Below are 8,325 nucleotides of genomic sequence, written 5' to 3' on the forward strand. Positions count from 1 at the left end.
GAGCTTCAATGTTCAGTGTCCTCATCCCTATCCCCCTGCTTCAATGTTCAGTGTCCTCATCCTTATCCCCGTGCTTCAATGTTCAGTGCCTAATCCTTATCCCCGAGCTTCAATGTTCAGTGCCTAATCCTTATCCCCGAGCTTCAATGTTCAGTGTCCTCATCCTTATCCCCGAGCTTCAATGTTCAGTGCCTAATCCTTATCCCCGAGCTTCAATGTTCAGTGTCCTCATCCTTATCCCCGAGCTTCAATGTTCAGTGTCCTCATCCCTATCCGTGAGCTTCAATGTTCAGTGTCCTCATCCCTATCCCCCTGCTTCAATGTTCAGTGTCCTCATCCTTATCCCTGTGCTTCAATGTTCAGTGTCCTCATCCTTATCCCTGTGCTTCAATGTTCAGTGTCCTCATCCCTATCCCTGTGCTTCAATGTTCAGTGTCCTCATCCCTATCCCCATGCTTCAATGTTCAGTGTCCTCATCCCTATCCCCCTGCTTCAATGTTCAGTGTCCTCATCCTTATCCCTGTGCTTCAATGTTCAGTGTCCTCATCCTTATCCCCCTGCTTCAATGTTCAGTGTCCTCATCCCTATCCCCGAGCTTCAATGTTCAGTGTCCTCATCCTTATCCCCCTGCTTCAATGTTCAGTGTCCTCATCCCTATCCCCTTGCTTCAATGTTCAGTGTCCTCATCCCTATCCCGCTGCTTCAATTTTCAGTGTCCTCATCCCTATCCCTGTGCTTCAATGTTCAGTGTCCTCATCCCTATCCCCATGCTTCAATGTTCAGTGTCCTCATCCTTATCCCCCTGCTTCGATGAGGACACTGAACATTGAAGCATGGGGATAAGGATGAGGACACTGAACATTGAAGCTCGGGGATAGGGATGAGGACACTGAACATTGAAGCAGGGGGATAAGGATGAGGACACTGAACATTGAAGCTCGGGGATAGGGATCAGGACACTGAACATTGAAGCAGGGGGATAGGGATGAGGACACTGAACATTGAAGCACGGGGATAAGGATGAGGACACTGAACATTGAAGCCTGGGGATAGGGATGAGGACACTGAACATTGAAGCAGGGGGATAAGGATGAGGACACTGAACATTGAAGCTCGGGGATAGGGATGAGGACACTGAACATTGAAGCAGAGGGATAGGGATGAGGACACTGAATATTGAAGCACGGGATAAGAATGAGGACACTGAACATTGAAGCTCGGGATAGGGATGAGGACACTGAACATTGAAGCCCGGTGATAAGGATGAGGACACTGAACATTGAAGCACGGGGATAAGGATGAGGACACTGAACATTGAAGCTCGGGGATAAGGATGAGGACACTGAACATTGAAGCTTGGGGATAGGGATGAGGACACTGAACATTGAAGCACGGGGATAGGGATGAGGACACTGAACATTGAAGCCCGGGTATAGTGATGAGGACACTGAACATTGAAGCCCGGGGATAGGGATGAGGACACTGAACATTGAAGCACGTAGCTCAGGATAGGCACTACAAGTCCCAGCAATGCAGAACCTAACACGGCACGTAGCTCAGCATGGTTGGTAAAAAATGATACGAGGTAACAAGGGAAGTATTAGTGTTGTAACGCACGGCCCAGTGTTTGTGTTGTCTGTAACGTCACTTCTGTAACATTATGTGATGGTTTCGTTGAACTGTATTGCCGAAACTATGTTGGAACGCACGGCGCGAGTGTTTGGAGCGCTTTGCGCATGCGCAGTACGCAATTTCTGGCGGCAACGTCACTTCCGTAGCATTCTGTGATAGGCAGCAAAATATGACACTACACCGCCACCCATTACAGATTGCTCCGGAAGTGACGATCCACTGAGAAAATAGGCACTGCGCATGCGCGAAGCCATGAGATGATGTCACGGAAGTGACGTTCAACACAATACAAACACTGTGGCGGGAGAGCGCACAGCTACAGCTGAGCTTAATGAAATGATGTCAAATCAAGTGAACGTTAGTAAGGAGTTTGCACATATAATGTCATTACATAGCAGCAGTGGTCATGTTGAGGGGAGGGGTGCAATTTATCACATTATATGTGCAAGCTTCTTACTAATTGTGTGTGTTTAGCAGCATTAAATTGCACCCCCTCAACATGTCCACTGCTGCTATGTAATGACATTATATGTGCAAACTCCTTACTAACGTTCACTTGATTTGATATCATTACATTAAGCTGTAGCTGTGCGCGCTCCCGCCGCTGTGTTTGTATTGTGTTGAAAGTCACTTCCGTGACATCATCTGATGGCTCCACTGCTCCGTATTATGCTACAACTTTTGGAACGCATATGGGGATCTTATGCATGCGCAGTGGCTATCTTCTCATTGGAACGTCACTTCTGGAGCAATCTGTGATGGGTCGCCAAATGTGTTGTGACACCGGAATCGGAATGTTTGTTCCTCGGAAAGCGACAGTGTCCTGCCGAAAAAGGTCCCCCAGCGGATAATGACTTTGTACCAGACGATACAAGGGGCGGGTGTATTACTGTTATATCGTCTACTCTGATAACTTATGCCGCGTACACACGAGCGGACTTTTCAACATCCAAATGATTGGAATGATTCCGTCAGACTATTCGATCGTGTGTGGGCTGCAACGGACTTTTGATTCGCAAAAGTCTGACGGACTTTAGAAAATGGAACATGCTTCAAATTTTCAGACGGAACTCCGCCGGACCCGGTCCCTTCGAAAAATTCGCTCGTGTGTATGCTATTCCGACGGACTAAAACCGACGCTAGGGCAGCTATTGGCTACTGGCTATGAACTTCCTTATTCGAGTCCAGTCGTACGTCATCACGTTCGAATCCGTCGGAGTTTGGTGTGATTGTGTGTGGCCAAGTCCGCTCAGTCGAAAAGTCCGTCAGAACTCTGTCGGAACTCCGGCAGAACTCCGGCAGGACTCCTTCGGAAGTCTGTCGGACATAAATCCTCTCGTGTGTACGGGGCTTTAGGAGTTGTTCTAACAATAAACTACACGTCTTTGAGGGGCGTGTTTGACCACTGGGCACTTAAACCCCAGTGGCGGCCCGTCCATAGGGGGGTGCGGGGGTGCGCCCCCTCCAGGCAGTCACAAAAAACAAACAAAAGAAAACATTTTTTAAAGTTGGCCCTTTAAAAAAAATACATAAAAGGTCCTTAAGTGCACTGTGTTCGGACCCGGACACAGTGCACTTATGGGAGGCGCCACGTCTATGCAATCACGAGATTGCAGACGTGGTGCTTCATTTGCGGGTGTTTAGCCCGCCTTGCGGCGCTTTCTGAAGCACCGAGTAGCTTCCGCCAGGCGCCTGTAGTATATATTACTACGGCCGGGGGCAGTTTGATTGACATCTGGGTTTGATGTCACTTCCTGTTTTCTCTCTCCAATTGCGCCCAGGAGAGAGGAAACAGGAAGTATGAGAGCAGCGGACTCCTCCATCGCCACTGTGGAAGGAGATACCGCTGGAGAGGACAACACACAGCAAGGTAAGTAACGGGGGGGGGGGGGGGGGATTGATGGTGACACAGGCTGCCGCAATTGGTGGTGACACATGCTGCAATTGGTGGTGACACATGCTGCTGCATTTGATGGTGACACAGGCTGCTGTAATTGGTGGTGACACAGGCTGCTGCAATTTGGTGGTGACCCATGCTGCTTCAATTTGGTGATGACACATGCTGCTGCATTCGATGGTGACACAGGCTGCTGCGTTTTGATGGTAACACATGCTGTTGCAATTGGTGGTTAGACAGGCTGCTGCATTTGATGGTGACACATGCTGCTACAATTGGTGGTGACACAGGCTGCTGCAATTGGTGGTGACACAGGCTGCTGCAGTTTGGTGGTGACACAGGCTGCATGTAAGGAAGGACTCTGCTGGGGGCACCTGATGTAAGGACGGACTCCGCTGGGGACACCTGATGGCATCTGGTGGCAGGCGACGTGGCTAGTGACACGCTCAGGGCCCCCACTGATTCTGCATTAAGGTGAGTTTAATGATTTCATTTTGTATTACAATGTAATAATATAAATAATGCGCTTCAATCATCCTGACACCATAACAACCATGGTGGCGGGATGATTGAAGTGCTAACACCAGGTGTTTGGAATAACTTTATCTGTGGACTCTGATGTAAAGGGGGACTCTTGTTATTAAAGAGGGAGTAAACTCTGATGGGTTTTACTTCCTCTGTTTCCCTGCAAAGGTAAAGCATAATGGGCTACTATGCATTGCAGGAGCCTGCGATGTCACTGCTGTCCCCTCTTCCATGAAGCGCCCATCTTCCTTCTGGGTATCACTGCTCCGACGCTGTGAGTGGCCAGAGCAGTGATGACATCACTCCGGTGCATGCGAGCGGGAGCCGTCAGTGACGACATGTTAGCCTTTACTGATGGCTAACATGCATGCGCCGCAGACATCGGTGCCCCTTTTTAGGAAAATATTTCCTTAAAGTGGATGTAAAGCTGATTTTTTTTTTTTGTTATGTCAGGCACAATATAGAGTGTGGAATTTCGGGGGGTTCCCCCAGATCCTTTTTTTTTCTCCCCCCCCCCCTTTTTCTTATCTATCATAACTAGTGGTTTGTGGATATATAAAAAATAACATGCATTATTGTGTTATGTTTCTACTAGTGGCCATTAGTAGGTAATCTTGGCTGGGTCAGACTCGGGCTGCGGGGTTATGCCTGCAGCGTATGGTTAGCTATTGAGAGCTGTTGGATAGCTGTATTCTATTGTTTTCTATGGAAGTTCTCCCCTGCGCATGCACTGGGTATTGCGTTTAGTGAAAGCTTGCGTTGATACAAGCGTCATGTTTCTATATGGCGATAGCTGATGTGGAGCTGTCTGTTCTGCGCACACGCATGGGGGGCTGGCTATCTGATTTATTTATCGGCGAATGGGTCATGGCGCCGGGTTATGTGGCGTCATGTCTCCATGGTAACTGCCGGCATTATGCTTAGCAGACCCAGCTGAGAGTGATAACAGCAATCACTTCCCTGGGAGTTTTGGGGCCGCAGGTTCTATTTAAACAGAGTAGCCGCATTCTAATAGTGAGCGATGGATGTGCAGAGCGGATGGCATGCCAAGGTATGGGCTATTAAGATAGAGGAATCTCCTCTCCTATGGACAATATTATGTCAGCTGTGTAATTTATTCAATTATGAATTGGAGAGTGATTGGTATTATCTTTTACTAATATCTTTTTTGTAGTGGCTTCATATACTGGCCTGGGTTTCTCTACATATGTCCGTTTGAAAGGCTTTCCTATAGAACAGTGATAGACCCACTTTGATAGATTGTGGTTATTACGTAATAAATTATGAAAAATCGTTTTTATTGATAGATGAAATGGGCTTCATTGCAGCAGCTGACAGGTAATTTTAGTTTCGTTTTGAGTAAAGCCCCTTTCACACTGGGGTGGTGTGGGCATCGGCGGTAAAGCGGCGCAGATCACTGGCTTCTGACAGAGGAACCTTGGTCCCTAACGGGGAGAGGCACTGCTGCTATGCAGTGCCCTCCAGTGCCACCTACAGGTGCATATCATTGCCACCTACTAGTGTCTACCAGTGCCACCTATCAGTGCTGGTTATCAGTGTTGCCTACCAGTGCCGCCTCATCAGTTCCGCCCAGGCCCCGGACTGGTCATAGGGCATACCAGGCTTTTGCCCGGTGGGCCACGGTCCCTGGACTGCATGTTGTAGGAAGAGCAGCCTCTTGATGACAGGGCCGGACAGCGGGAGGTAAGAGACGACCGGGCTCAGGATAGGGTTAACACAGACCACGGCCGCCGCTCGCCTACCACTATACGGGCATTCCTAAAGGCGGGACAGACACCGCGCGGGCCGGCCGCGCTGGAGTTATAGCTACACTGAAGGAGACAGGCAGCAACCTCTCTCCTAACACCGGCCGGGACACTGTGATGGCTGCACAGGGAGGAGGAGGATGAGTGCAGTGTAAAAAAAAAAACAGAAACAAATGTGTTCCAGTGCATTACATGTCTCAAAGTCCCTCCCACTCTGCAGTGTCGGGGAAAGGGAGTTGATTGGGCCTGTCTCTTCACCTGTATGGGGCTGTCTCTTTACTGGTATGGTGCTGTCTCTTTACTCATATGGTGCTGTCTTTTTACTGGTATGGTGCTGTCTCTTTACTGGTATGGTGCTGTCTCTTTACTGGTATGGGGCCGTCTCTTTACAGGTATGGGGCCGTCTCTTTATAGGTACTGGGCCGTCTCTTTATAGGTATGGGGCCGTCTCTTTACTGGTATGGTGCCGTCTCTTTACAGGTATGGTGCCGTCTCTTTACAGGTATGGTGCCGTCTCTTTACAGGTATGGTGCCGTCTCTTTACTGGTATGGAGCTGTCTCTTTGCTTGTCTGGGGCCGTCTCTTTGCTTGTCTGGGGCCATCTCTTTGCTTGTCTGGGGCCGTCTCTTTGCTTGTCTGGGGCCATCTCTTTGCTTGTCTGGGGCCGTCTCTTTGCTGGTCTGGGGCCGTCTCTAAGCTGGTCTAGGGCCATCGGGGCCGACTCTTGGCTGGTCTGGGGCCGTCTCTTGGCTGGTCTGGGGCCGCCTCTTGGCTGGTCTGAGGCTGACTCTTGGCTGGTCTGGGGCCGTCTCTTGGCTGGTCTGGGGCCGTCTCTTGGCTGGTCTGGGGCCATCTCTTGGCTGGTCTGGGGCCGTCTCTTTGTAGAATTAGGGATGGTTCTAGGGATGAATATCTGGTCACCAACCACCCCTGCAAACGCCCACCCCACATCTCCGACCTACTCCCCCCAGTGACTGGGCTGCCCAGTTTAAAATGCCCGGGCCTATTTCTTGTCCCAGTCCGGGCCTGGTGCCGCCTATCAGTGCTCTTCAGTGCTACCCATCAGTGCCTTTCAGTGCTTCAGTTGTCCATCAGTGCCACCTCATCAGTGCCGTCTTATCGGCACCTATCTGTGCAGCCAATCAGTGCCCATCAGTGCTGCCTCATCAGTGTACATCATTAAAAGAAAAACTTCCTGTTTTCAAAATTTTATGACAAACTGTTTTTTTTTTTTTCAAAATTTTCTGTCTTTTTTTCATTTTTTAGAAAAAAAAAAGAAAGCAGTGATTAAATACCAGCAAAAGAAAGCTCTATTTGTGTGAGAAAAATTATAAAAATGTAATTTGGGTACAGCGTTGTATGACCACACAATTGTGAAAAGAGTGAAAGCACTGGGGACTCAGTCCCCCAGATACGGATGGTCGACACTGGTACGCCCGACCTCCCAGGGGGGACTGGTGTGCCCTGACCTATACAAATATTTCCTAGCCACCCAGCTAGTCACAGCGGCCTGGTGGCTCTCCCCTGATACCTCAAACCCCGCCACCTTGGTTGAGGCGGTGGTGGTGAACTCGTTAGAGGCGCTGAAACTCTTACTTTTTCGTGGCCCCAAGGCCCCATACCCGTTGCCCTCTCCATGCGCACCACACTTCGGGCTTGGGGGCAGGACTTAAACTTGAAAAGTACCCTAAAAATGCACTTTCACCAGCTGCCGCCCTGTGGTTGAACCCCACCCTTGAGCATATTTACAAATTGCCTGAAACCCACGCTTGGACTAAATTCAACATCAAAACAGAAGTCCAAATAATCTCTGATCAATCTCTGGTCCCGTTCCCCAAATTGATTTCTAATTTCAATATCCCGCAGACCTATTTTTTTTTAGATATCTACAACTTTCCCATGCCTTCGGTCACCAATTTTACAGTTCTCCCCTCCAGATTGTCCAATCCACTCTAGAAGACCTCCTTAGATCCAAATGTGCAAATAAGCCCACCTCGCAACTTTACATTTGATAATGACCTCCCTTCCCTCTCTGGAAAAACTCAGAAACAAATGGCTGCAAGACATCCCCGACTTTGACAGTGACGATTGGGATGACTTATGGGACTTCCCTTTCAGATCCCTGGTCTCCCTGAGAGACCGACTAATACAATTCAAGATGGTCCATCGTGCATATTTTACCCCACACAGGTTGCACAAGATGAACCCCGCCCTCTCCCCCCCACCCAGGCTGCTGGCGCTGTGGAACAATACCGGGTGATTTCACTCATATTTTCTGGACCTGCCCAGCCATTGCCGAATACTGGAAAGTGATACTAAAGGTCATCACCCAGGTCACCACCATTTCACTCCAACCCTCCATGGCAATATCTATACTAGGCCTGATGGAACAGATAATTCCCACTGTAGCAAGCCGCACTCTGGTCGGGCTACTTCTCTTTTACGCGCGCAAAAGCCATAGCCCTTAGTTAGCGTAAGCCCACTCCTCCTCCTCTCTCTCTCTGG

Source organism: Lithobates pipiens, unplaced genomic scaffold (genome assembly GCF_037356315.1).
Source record: "Lithobates pipiens isolate NorthernLeopardFrog02 unplaced genomic scaffold, aLitPip1_a1.2 Scaffold_30, whole genome shotgun sequence".
Classification (NCBI taxonomy): Eukaryota; Metazoa; Chordata; class Amphibia; order Anura; family Ranidae; genus Lithobates; species Lithobates pipiens.